This window comes from Mesocricetus auratus, unplaced genomic scaffold, assembly GCF_017639785.1.
Source record: "Mesocricetus auratus isolate SY011 unplaced genomic scaffold, BCM_Maur_2.0 Super-Scaffold_100009, whole genome shotgun sequence".
Classification (NCBI taxonomy): Eukaryota; Metazoa; Chordata; class Mammalia; order Rodentia; family Cricetidae; genus Mesocricetus; species Mesocricetus auratus.
The window spans coordinates 68334126-68347599 of NW_024429193.1; the positions used below are offsets into that span (position 1 = coordinate 68334126).

At 41.5% G+C, this 13474-nt stretch overlaps 1 pseudogene; it reads left to right on the forward strand.

Annotated features, from left to right (window-relative positions):
• Nucleotides 1–8521: 8521 nt before the first annotated feature.
• LOC101840748 lies at nt 8522–11682 on the forward strand (annotated as a pseudogene).
• The last annotated feature ends 1792 nt before the right edge of the window (nt 11683–13474 follow it).

A 13474-nucleotide genomic window follows, 5' to 3' on the forward strand; every position in this document is an offset into this window, starting at 1 on the left:
GCAACAGGTCTTCCGCACGCTGTCCCAATAGCTGCAAGTTTATACGTGCATCTGCCTTGCTGTCTAGGAAGCACTGTTTTCTTGATGTTATCCACTACCTCCGGCTCTTTCTTCCCCCTTTTCTGCAAAGATCTCTGAGCCTTGGTGTGAGATATAAATGTCTAATTTGGTGCTGAGAACGTCACATGTTCTCCCAGTGTTGATCAGTTAGCAGTGGTAATAGCCATCTATTGCAAGGAGGACCTTCTCTGAGGGTTGAGAGATGCTCTGATCTACCAGTAAGTCTTTAGGAGTCATTTTAATACTATGACTAGCAGAGTAATGGTATTGGATTCTTTGTGTCTTGTTACATTGCTGAAACTGTTGATCGTTTCTAGAAGTTTTCTGGTGGAGTTGGGGGATTTCTTAATATTGTGTAAGTAGGGATAATTTGACCTCCTTGGCTATTTGTATCCCTTTAATATCCTTCCTCATCTTATTGCTCTAGCTAGTGCCTTAAGCACTATATTGAAAAAGGAGTGAGGATAGTAACATGTCTGTGGTTTTCTTAATTTTAATGGTATTGCTTTAGGATGATGTTGTGTGTGTTTGTCATATAGACACTTTATTATATTGACTTACATTCTCTCCAGTCCTACTTTCTCCAGGCCTTTTACCAAGAAGGAATGGTGAATTTTGTCAAGGGCCTTTTTGGCATCTATTGAGATGATCATGTGACTTTTAGCTTTTATATTTATAGAACTTATTACATTTATTGACTTACATATGTTGAAACATCCCTGATTTCCAGGACAAAGCTCAGTTGGTTATGCTGGATGGCAGGGTTGATACATGCCCATATTCAGTTTGCAAGTATTCTATTGGGGATTTTTAATTTAAAAATTATTTACTTAGTTACTATTTTATATGTAGAATGTTTTTGCGTGCATGTGTGTGGATGTGCTACATACATTCCTAGTGCCTGTGGAGGTCAGAAGAAGTCACCAGATTCCCATGGAATTTCTGCTCTAAGTGGTATCCCCTCCCCCCGCCCCACCCTGCCCCGCCCCGCCGCCACATACACACCTTTTTTTTTCCTTTTACATTTTTTCATATTCTTGCTTAAGCAGTCTACCTCTTCTACTTTTTCTTCAAGTCCTGATACTGTATCTTCAGCTTGATCCATTATAATAAAAGGGTGTTCCCCTGTGTTTTCTAACTCAGGTATTGGGTTTTTCCATTCCATTTTTGTTTCAGCTCAAGAGTTCTCTTCAACATTTCTATGTCTTTTATGAATTCAGTTTTCATATCCTGATTTGTCTTTGTCATTTCAGTCATCTAGATTTTTGTGTTTTCTGGGACACCACTCAAGCAGTAGTTTCTATCTTTTTAAACTCCATTGGGCTATTTATCTTGTCTTCTTTAAATACCTTGACTTTAAAGTGAGTTCTTTGGTGAAATTATGATTGTTCTTTTAAATTCTGTGTTGTGGGGTTCATCTGGGTTATTCTCATTGGAGAAAATTTCAGTAGGCCTAATGAATTTGAGAGGAACCACACTGTCTTAGTCTTTCATATTGTTTGTATTTGTATGATGTAATCTGGGCATAAGGTCTTCTTTCGTTGTGTGATATGTGACTCCACTGGGGCTTAGGTTGGGTCATTGCAGGAGCAGCATGTCTAGAATTAGGCCAGGAACAGTCAGTGTATCTGCAGCTTAATTGGAGGTCAGCCTGGAGTGTGGTAATGGCATGGGCATGGTAGGGGTCAGAGACAAAATGAGTTCCCTAGTCACATATTCGGACCCGGCCCAAGTGTGGGAATGGGTTCAAATGCTTTAACTCCTTTTTGCTTTCAGTGAAGGGGAGGAAAGCCTCACGTAGATAAAGATCACATAGGCTGAATCTCTGGGTACTCCGCAGAACCTAGGCGAGGACCCGGCCCTCCTACCTGTGGACCCCCTCAGCCCTCCCTTCCGGTGTGTCAGCCTCTGACCCCCCAAAACACTTGCTGCCTGGGACCCCAAGTGTGACTCCACTAGGACATAGCAGGCAGTTTTCACTCTGTCACTCCCTCAGTTACTGCCTCTGGGGTCTCACCCAGTCCGCTTGTAGGCAGCCCCCCCCCCACTTGACCTCCATTCTCAGGGACTCTGCTGAACCTAGGACAGAACCTTGTTTCCTCTTTACTGTGGGCCCTTGCAGTCCCCCCCCCTTCTAGCCCATTCCCATTCCTTAACATCAGAGGCCGATTCCTAGAAAAACTTCCTACTGGGACACAGTGGCCACACTGGGATGGGACACAGGAAGGTGATTATAAAGACACAGACTAACAAGTTGGATTAGAAAACAGGATTCATCTTTCTGCTGCTTCCAAGAAACACACTTTTCCATCAAAGATAGATATCACCTCTGGATAAAAGAATATAAGAAGATATTCCAAAAAAAATGAACCCAAGGAGCAAATAGGTATAACCATTTTAATAACTGACAAAGTAGACTTCAAACCAAAGCTAATCAGAAAAGATAAGAAAATACACTGCATACTCATCAAAGGAAAAAAAATCCACCAAGAGGACATTGAATCCTAAACATTTATGCAACAAGCACAAGAACACACAAGTTCATAAATAAAATGCAACTACAGCTAAAATCACATGTTGACACTCACACAGTTGATAGTGGGTGACATCAATCCCCTACTCTACCAATAGACAGGGCATTTGGACAAAAACCAAACAGAGAAATGTTGGAGTTAAATGGTGTCATAAATCAAATGAGTCTGGTAGATATTCAGAGAACATAACACTCAAAATACAAAAGAATTCACCTTCTTCTCACAAGCTCATAGGATTTTCTCCAAAACTGACCTCATTCTTGGACACAAAGCAAGTCTCAACAGGTATAAAAAAGCTGAAATAATATGCTGCATCCTACATTACCACCATGGCTTAAAGCTGGACATTAACAACACAAACGTCAGAAAGCTTACAGACTCATGAAAACCAAACAACTCACTACTGATTTTTAAAAATGGGTCAAAATAGAAATTAAGAAGAAAATTTAAAGTTTTTTTTAGAATTGAATGAATATGAGAACACAACATACCCAAACCTATGGAACAAAATTAAGGTGGTTTGAAACAAAGTGCCTATATAAAAGCATTGGAGAGTTTCACAGCAGTAACTTAATGGCACACCTGAAAACTCTAGGACAAAAAGGAAAAATAACACATAGAAGAAATATATGGTAAAAAATAATCAAACTCAGTGCTGAAATCAAGAAAAAAAAAAAAAACAAAATACAAAGAATCAATGAAGCAACGATTTGGTTCTTTGAGAAATATCAGTAAGATTAACAAACCTTTAGCAAAATTAACCAAAAGGTGGAGAAAAATATCTAAATTAGATAAGAAAAGGGCAACATCACAACAGACCTGAAAAAATTCAGAGAATCATAAAGACATACTTTTTAAAAAATCTTTATTCCCAGGGCTAGAGAAGTGACTCAGAGGTTAAGAGCATTGTTTGCTTTTCCAGAGGTCCTGAGTTCAATTCCCAGCACCCACATGGTGGCTGACAACCATCTATAATGATATCTGGTGCCCTCTTCTGGCCTGCAGGCAAACATGCAGGCAGAAAACTATATACATAATAAATAAATATTTGCTTATTTTTAATTAATATATCTAAAAATAGAAATCTTTACTCCCCCCAGAAAGTATCCCCCCAAAAGGATAAATTTCTTGGTATATATATATATATATATATATATATATATATATATATATATATATATGGCCTACCAAAGTTAAACCATTGTCAGATAAGCAATTTAAACAGACCCATGACCCCTAGTGAAATGGAAGCAATGATTAAAACTCTCCCAACCCAAAGAAGCCCAGGAACAAATGGATTTAGCACAGAATTCTGCTAGACTTTCACTTCAGAATTAACAACAATATTCATCAAATTATGACACAAAATAGAAAATGAAGAAACACCAGCTGATTCTTTTAAGGAGGCCACAGTTACTGTGATACCAAGCCACCCGAGGGCCCAACAAAGAAAGAAAGTTACAGACCAATTTCATTTATGAACCTAGATTCAAAAAGCTCAATAAAATACTTGCAAACTGTAACCAAGACCACATCAAAAAGATTACCCACTATGATCAAGTAGGCTTTATCCCAGAGACACGGGGATGGTTCAACATACATAAAACAGTAAGTGTAATTCACCACATAAACAGACTGGAAGAAAAAAAGCCTCATTGTCATTCCATCAGATACAGGAAAGAGCTTTGACAAAATCCAACATCCCTTCATGATAAAATCCTGGGGAGACTAGGGATACAAGGGACATACCTAAACGTAATAAACGCAATATACAGAAAGCCCATAGCTAAATATCAATCTACACAAAGAGAAACTAAAAAGTATTTTTATTCGTTTAGTTTTTCAAGACAGGGTCTCTGTATGTAGTCCTGGTTTCCCTGGAACTCACTATATAAAACAGGCTGACCTCGAACTCAGAGATTTGCCTGCCTCTGCTTCCTGCATGCTGAAATTAAAAGTATGTACCACATGCCCGCATCAAATTATCTTCACTAAAATTAGGAATAAGACAAGGTTGCCCAACCTCTCCATACCTGAAGTTTTATCTAAAGAAATCATATAACTAAACGAGACCAAGGGGATACATATAGGAAAGGAAGAAGTCATAGTATCTTTATTTGCAGCTGATATGTCTTTTCCATAATAGATTCTAAAAACTCCTCCAGGGAACTTCTGTAGCTGATGAAAACTCTGAGCAAAATAGCACGATATGAAATTAACATTAAAAAATCAGTAGCCTTCCCATATACAAATGATAAACAGATGAATAAATAAGGGAACTACTTTTCATAATAGCCTCAGAAAAAATACCTAGGGCTAACTAAAACCAGGCAATGAAAGACTTGTATAATAAAAAGCTAAAGACACCAAAGGAAGAAACTGAAGAAACTGGAAGATGGAAAGATCTCCCATGCCTACGGATGTAGGACTGATATGGTGAAAATGGCTATCCTACCAAAAGCAACCTACAGATTCAACAAAATCCCAACACAGTTCTTCACAGAAATTGACAGGACCATTTTCAGCTTCATTTTCACACACACACACACACACACACACACACACACACACACACACACACCATAAGAGCAAAACAATTCTGAACAGATAATAGACTCACTGGAGGTATCACCATCACTGCTTTTAAGATGTTCTGCTGAGGGGGCTGAATCTGCTCAGTGGTTGAGAGCTCTGACTGCTCTTCCGGAGGACATAGGTTCAGTTTCCAGCACCCACATGGCAGCTCACAGCCACCTTGGCTCCAGTTCCAGGGGACCTGACACCCTCACACAGACATACACACAGGCAAAACACCATTTCACATAAAATAAAAATAAAAAATTTAAAAAAGATGTACTACTGAGCTATAATAATAAAACACCATGGTGTTAACATAAAAACAGACATGCTGATTAATGGAATCAAACTGAAACCCAGACATAAATCTACACACCTATGGTAACCTTATTTTTCTGACAAAGAAGCCAGAAATACACACTGGAAAAAGATGCCATCTTCAACAAATGGTGCTGTCCAAAGTGGATGGTAGAATGCAGAAGAATGCAAATAGATCCACATCTATCATGCTATACAACTCCAAATAGATCAAGAATCCCAACACAAGGCTAGAGACCCTGAATCTGGCAGAAGAGAAAGTGGAAAAGGGCCTTGAACTCTTAGGCACAGGAAAAGGCTTTCTGAACAGGATACTGATCGCACAGGCACTAAGGTAAACAATTTATAAATGGGACCTCAGGAAGCTGAAAAGCTTCTATATGGCAAAGGACACCATCATTCATACAAAGCAGCAGAATATAGAAGGGAAAAGGGGTTAATACCAAAAATATATAAAGAACTAAAAAAACCCTAGATGTCAAGAAAACAAGCCAGTTAAAAATGGGTACATAACAACAGAGAGTTCTCGAAAAATGAACAAGCATAAACGGCTGAGAAACACTTAAGAAATGCTCAACATCCTTAGTCATCAGGAAAATGCAAATCAAAACTACTTTGAAATTTCAAATTAAACCACTAAAAATATTTATAACCACAATATTCATACCAACCAGGATTTTAAAAAAAACAGACTTATATAGCAAGACTGAAGTCATTTGCTATTCATAATCAACTCCAGCTCTAGCTCCTCTTCCAGTATCAGAGAGCTAAAAACTCCCAAGCTTCTCATAACGGGCTGATCTTCATAGTGACTCACTCCCACTCTATCTAGGAGTACACCAAGAGTCACTCATGAAAGTCTTTGACATCATCTTTGTCAGTCAGAAAATCCCAAGTACTTTGAGAACTCTCTGACAGGACAGGGGCAGAGACGTTTTAGGCCACAGTTAGTAAGACAAAAACAGTTAATATTTACTGGTAATTAGTTTGTGCCCAGAACCATACTAAGTACTTTATATGCATCATCTCTCTCTCTTTTTTTTTCTTGAGACAGGGTTTCTCTGTGGCTTTAGAGGCTGTCCTGGAACTCTCTTTGTAGACCAGGCTGGTCTCAAACTCACAGAGATCTGCCTGCCTCTGCTTCCCAAGGGCTGGGATTAAAGGCGTGCGCCACCAACGCCCGGTGCATCAACTCTTAAATCATTACTAACACCCTAAAAAAAGATAATAATACTTCCAGTTTACAAATGAGGAAATGGGCACACAATAAAATGAGATATTCTGTTTTGTAGTCGGTTCACTGTAGTTTTGTCAAAAAAATAAGGATCAAATTAATTAGAGGATATTAATATGTTTATATCAAATTTGAGAAAATGTACCCTCAATTGAACCTTGCACAAAATATGCCAAACTTAAAATTCTTGCAATAATTCACCTTGGCATTTTGCATGCTGACCAATAGCTAGGTTGCACTTAGCACACTCATTATGTTGTCAAACATTAACTCTGCCTGGAACAGTATTATTATGAGCAGATATATAGTTTGTCATACCTGTTTACATCATTTAAGTACCTCCCTAAAACTTACTCAGGGTAGACTTGAGAGTGTGCAACGACTTCTGCTCCTCAGTGGATCTGTGAAGTATACTTGTTGGTTACATAATATGGTATCAAATTTATGTACCACCACAATCAATCCAAACACCAAAAAATGGTATAAAGAGAAGTTAATTACTTCCACTTTCTACCGTGAAAAGTAAATTCTGACATTATGTTTACTTGGATGCATGACCTTACTTGAATATTGTCAACCATTCCTACTTGAGAGGAAGATGGGAAAGAGAAGGTACTGAGGTCCCCACTTTGCCCTCTCTGAATCTAATAAAGAACTCAGCCATGTTGCTGGGACCCTCAAATTGTGCAATCTCGTGGACCTAACTTTGTATTTATAAGACTTGGTCCTCTTTTTATCTGGAAAATATGGTTACTAATAGTACTTATTCAAATTTTGTAGAAAAATTAATGTAAAGCACTTAATATAGAATGGCTACATAGAAACTCTTCGCAGAATATTAGTAATCAAAGAATTGTAGTAAGAGGCAAGCTCACTTCCCTATACCCAAGCTTCATTTCTTTCTCTGTGCTTTCCACTTCCTCTGAAATTTACATTATAGTCATCATTTCTTTGTGAAACAGGAACTAACCAAAGGGCATCAGGTTAGGATACCTTATAAGAAGCCGTAGTCAGCAGCTAGAATGAAATGAAGGGATTAAAAAAAAAACAAGGTAAGGAAAAGGAGGAAAGAGGATTGTGGGAAGGGAGAGAGGACCGGAGTGGCCTTGCTGGATGTGGATATAGATGTGGGCGGTTTCCAGGGAGAAGGTAAGTGGTGTGGAGTGGTGTGGGGAGCAGTGGGAAAGGAGAAGAAAATATGATGGGGATAGTGAAGGAAACCCAAGAGATAAGATAACATATGGGCTAAGAAACCGGCCTATGCTGCTCGTTGACTATTGTATGGTGTTTGTGCTTCAAAGACATTAGTGTTACAAGTTGTAGCTAGGAGAGACCATTGCAAACTCAAAAGTTGGAGATTCTGAGAAAGCAGCCACCTAAACTTCTGGACTCCTTAAGCTATGAAATGGGTTAGGATTTCATCACACAATTGAAGTGTCTAAGAACGTAATCAAAGTGTCTAAGAACCGGACGCTTTCACCGTGCTTGCAAGTTTTATGTTAAGGCATTTGGGAAGGGGGAACCTCACTTGAGAAAATGTCTCCATAAGATTGGGCTTTATGAAGCCTGTGGGGCATTTTCTTAACTAGTGAATGATGTGGGCACAGTGACTATGCCCAGTGCATTGTGGGTGGCTCCACTCCTGGGCTGGTGTTCTTAGGTCGCACAAGAATGCAAGATGAGCAAGGCGTGAGGAGCAAGCCCGTAGGTACTCCTCCATAGCCTTCATGGCCTCTGAATTCCCTTCTGCTACCAGATTCCTGCTCAGTTGGAGTTCCTACCCTGACTGCCTTCATCGATGAACTACGATATGAAAATGTAAGCAAAATACACCTCCTCCCCACCAAGTTGCTTCTGTTCCTGGTATTTCATCACAGCAGTAGAAACCCTAAGACAGTCACTCTGTGATAATTTCTTCACCCGCCCATTTGACGTACAAACATGCAGGCCCAACACAGACATGCAGGACTGTCTTAGGGTTTTTACTACTGTGAAATGACACCATGACCAAGGCAACTCTTATAAGGAAAACATTCAATTGAGGGGGCCCGCTTTTAGTTTCAGAGATCCTGTCCATTATCACCAGGGCAAGGGGCATGGCAGCATGGGCAGACATATTGCTGGAGTGATTTAGCTGAGAGTCCTACGTCTTCCAGGCAACAAGAAGTCAACTGACTGTTGCATTGAGGAAAGAATGAGCAAAAGAGACCTCAAAGCCCACCCCCACAGTGACAGGCCACACTCCCTAATAGTGCCACTCTCTTTGGGGACCATTTTCTTTCAAACTACCACAGGCCCAATGTAGACATTTGTAGGTGTCTTGTCAGTGAACTTGTAACGGTGGCCACAACTCCTTGGATGTGGCCTCAGGTAGGAAAGAGAGGAGCTTGAGGCGTGGCTTTCCTTGGTGCACTCTTTCTGATGGGTTAGCAGATCTGGTAGGAAGGGCGGGGAAACGCTCCCATGGTTCTTTATATTTTTCTGTGTAATTGTTCCCCGATTTATCATTTATCTTTGGTTTAGTGATGTAATTGCATCCTTGCCTTCAGATATTCCTGTTAGTAGAAGTTCATAAAAATCAAATCATCCTTTACTGGACAACAGAGATACAAACGTCTTTTGGCAACTTTCACCCTAGTCCTAATGACATTAGTCAATGCAATGATTTCCCATTTCTTTGTCACAGATCTTCAAACAGTGGCTAGACATCTGCAATTCCTCAATACTGCAAAGCTTACCTCACTTTGATGATTTAAGACTTTCTCTATTCTGAATTGCAGATGTTCCCTGTCAATCAAGCAACATCAAGCATTACAGTACAGTTTCTTCTTTTTAATTAAATATTTTCATATAATATATAATGCGTTTATATATGTTTTCCCCTCTATTAACTCTTCACAATGGTCCCATCTCCCTGCCACCCAAATTTATGTTTTCTCTCTCTCTCAAAAGAAGAATCAAAACCATAAGAAACAAAGTAAATGAAGAAACAGAACCTCCCACCAAAAAAAAAAAACAAACCCACAAGCAAACAAACAAACAAACAAAAAAAGCAGGAAAGTCAAAACAGCAAAAGATCAATAAGACCACCCCCCCACCCAAATATACAAAAACACCATTGAAATTGTTCTATGTTGATCATTTACTTCTAGGCATGGGACCTGCCCTGGACTGTGGTTGTTATACCCAGTGAGTCTCCACGGGAGAAAACCAATTTCCCCCTTGTCAGTGGGTATCAATTGCAGATGTCTTCTTGAATAGATTGAAAGCCTGTGTTCACTTCTCCGTTTCGGTGCTGGGACTCTGTCTGTGTTGAACCTGTGTAGAATTTGGGCGTGCTGCCAGTCTCTGTGAGTTCATGTGTGTATCGGTCCCGTTGTGTCTGACAAAGAACATTACCTCACAGTCATCCACCATCTCTGGATCTCACAATCTTTATGCCTCCTCTTCTGCATGGGTTCCTGAGGCCTGGGGGGAGGGACTTGATGATGACATCATGTTTAGGATCAAGTATTCCAATATCTCATACTCGGTTTCACATTGTCCACTTTCGAGTTACTGGGTAATTCCAGTCTACTGTAAGAAACTACTCTGATGAAGGCTGAGCCAAACACTGATATATGGCTCTCTGTCACCAGGAGTCATTTTACTGCTGTGTTCCTTTAGGACAATAATAACTAGGTTTTCCCCAAGGTCATGAGTAGCGTCCAGTATGAGTTCTAATTTATGAAGTGAGCCTTCAGTCCAATCAGAAAATGGTGGTTACTCCCACAACATTTGTGAGACTCTTGCACCGTGTATCTTGCGGGTAGGTAACCATTGTAGGAAGCAGGATTCGTGGCTGGGTAATATTGGTGATTACCTTCCAGTACCATGAACTCTAGTCAGTAGGGGTGAAGCTTCAAGCTATCCACCAGCTCAACTTTCCATGTTACATGACATAAGTAAGTTATTATTATCTACAGCAACAGGGACTTACCATCATGGAGAAACCAACACCCTTGGCAATAGCCTGCTTGGGAGATTCCACAGGATACCTTTGGCCAGTGACTCAGCAAAATGTACCCCACGAATGACACTGGAAGTTTTACTTGGCGGGCCCCCAAAAATTAAGTGTCAAAGATCTCTTCCCATTTTGCAGGCTGCCACTTTGTCCAAATGATGGTGTCCCTTGCCATGCAGAAGATTTTCAGCTTCAGGAGGCTCCATTTACTAATTGCTGTTTGTAGTTCCTGTGCTGTTGGTGTCCTGTTCATAAAGTCCTTCCTGTGCCGAAGTGGCGGTGGCGGACGGCAGCGTGTGCCCAGAGCTCTCTGCCTCCCCTCGCCCGCCAGCCCGAGCCCACCCCAGCAGCAGCCCGCAGAGCAGCCCCAGCAGCAGCGCCAAGGCCGGGTGGAACGCCTACATCGACAGCCTCATGGCAGACAGGACCTGTCATGACACGGCCGTCGTAGGCTACAAGGACTCGCCCTCCGTCTGGGCCGCCGTTCCCGGGAAGACCTTCGTTAGCATTACGCCAGCTGAGGTTGGTGTCCTGGTAGGCAAAGACCGGTCAAGTTTTTTAGTGAATGGGCTGACACTCAGGGCCAGAAATGTTCTGTGATCTGGGACTCACTGCTACAGGATGGGGAGTTTACAATGGATCTTCGTACCAAGAGCACTGGAGGAGGAGCCCCCACCTTCAATGTTACTGTCCTGCTGATGGGCAAAGAAGGTGTCCACAGTGGTTTGATCAACAAGAAATGTTATGAAATAGTTCCCCACCTGCGGCATTCCCAGTGCTGACCTCATCTGTCCCATCCCCCACCACCCCTTCAGCTTTTGCACCCTTCTTTCCGTACACACACACACACACACACACACACACACACACACACACCATTGTTATTATTTTTTGGGGGGGCATTACCCCATTTCCCTTATTGCTGCCAAAACCACATGGGCTGGGGGCTGGGGCTGGACAGATACCTCCCCTTACCCATACCCCCTCCTGTGTGTGTTTGGAAAAAAAATTGTTTTTTTGTTGTTGTTGTTGTTGTTTTTTCTGAATAAAAAAGATTCTACTAACAACAAAAAACAAACAAAAAAAAAGTCCTTCCTGTGCCAATGAGTTCAAGACTATTCACCACTTTTTCTTCAATTGGATTCTAGGCATCTGGCCTTGTGTTGAAGTTCTTGGCCCATTTGGAGTTGGGTTTTGTGTAGCGTCATAAATATGGATATCGTTGCATTCTTCTAATGAAGCTATTCAGTTTGTCAAACACTATTTGCTGAAGATGTCTTTTTTGCAGTGTCAAAATCCAGGTGTCTCTGGGTGTGTTGATTTATGTCCGGGTCTTCAGTTTAATTCCATTGATCAACGCGTCTGTTTTTATGTCATACCATGCTGTGTTTATTACTATAGCTCTGCAGCAAAACCTGAAATCAGGGATGGTGATGCCTTCAGCAGTTTTCTTATTGTTCAGGAATGTTTTGACTATCCTGGTTGTTTTGTGTTTGCATATGAAGCTGAAAACTGTTTTGTTTTTCAGTTTCTATGAAGAATTGTGCTGGGCTCTTGATAGGTATTGTATTGAATTTCCAGATTGTTTTTGCTAGGAAGGCCATTTTACAATATTAATTCTATCAATCCAGGAGTATGGGAGATCTTTCTTTCCCTCTTCTGATGTCTTTTTTTTTTTTTTTTTTAAGACAGGGTTTCTCTGTGGCTTTGGAGCCTGTCCTGGAACTCTCTCTGTAGACCAGACTGGCCTCAAACTCACAGAGATCTGCCTGCCTTTGCCTCCCGAGTGCTGGGATTAAAGGTGTGTGCCACCAATGCCCGGCTCATTTGTTTCTTTTTAAACATAATTCTTCATTGATTCTTTGGGAATTTCACGTCATCCACCCCAGTCCCACTCACCTCCCCAGTCCCTCCATGTGTGCCTCTCACTCCTGCAGCGCCCCCCCCCATTAAGTAAAAACAGAACAAACACACCCTGCCTCATTCCTCTGTCTTCCCAAGCCTTCTTCATTCACCTACTGGCATTGGGAGCTACAGTGTGTCACATGATATACCCCTTTGTCCAACCAGTCCCACCCACAAAGCATTCATTGCAATGAGTCATTGGCTGGCTCCAGGCCCTGGAACACCATCATCACGGGGTCCTTTCTGAAATTCCTCTCAGATATCCTGCTGTTGTGCTGAGTCATGGAGAGTCTACAGTTACCGTCTTCTGGACCAGTCCTTTCACACACTCCAGCAGGTCATAGATGGGGTGGATGTTAGGGTGGGCCAACCCAAGACCCAAACATGGCCCTCAGCAGCAGCCCTGTCCATGATGACACATGGCACCAGGTGACAGTGCCAGTCACTCAGATTGGCATGGCCCCAGTGGCAGCACGGCCCTTGAACACCAACATGGCCACTGGATGCAGCCTAGGCCTGGGGTATCTGTGTGGCCTTTAGTGGCACCATGGGCCATAGACGTCATAGACCCTGACAGTAATAGGATCATGGACCCAGACATGGTCACAGGTAGCAGCCCAGGCTCAGATGTCACCATGGCCCCCGGCCACTCAGATTACCATGGCCCACCTCAAAAGAGTGTCCCTCAGGCACCAACATGGACCCATGAAGACCCACCCAGGCTGCCCTGTGTGTGTCTTTCACCCACCTGAGCCTCATCCTTCTTCCATCTTTTTAATTCAAAGTCTTAAAGTTTTTATTATTCAAGTCTATCACTTGATTGGTTAGAGTTATCCAAAGGTA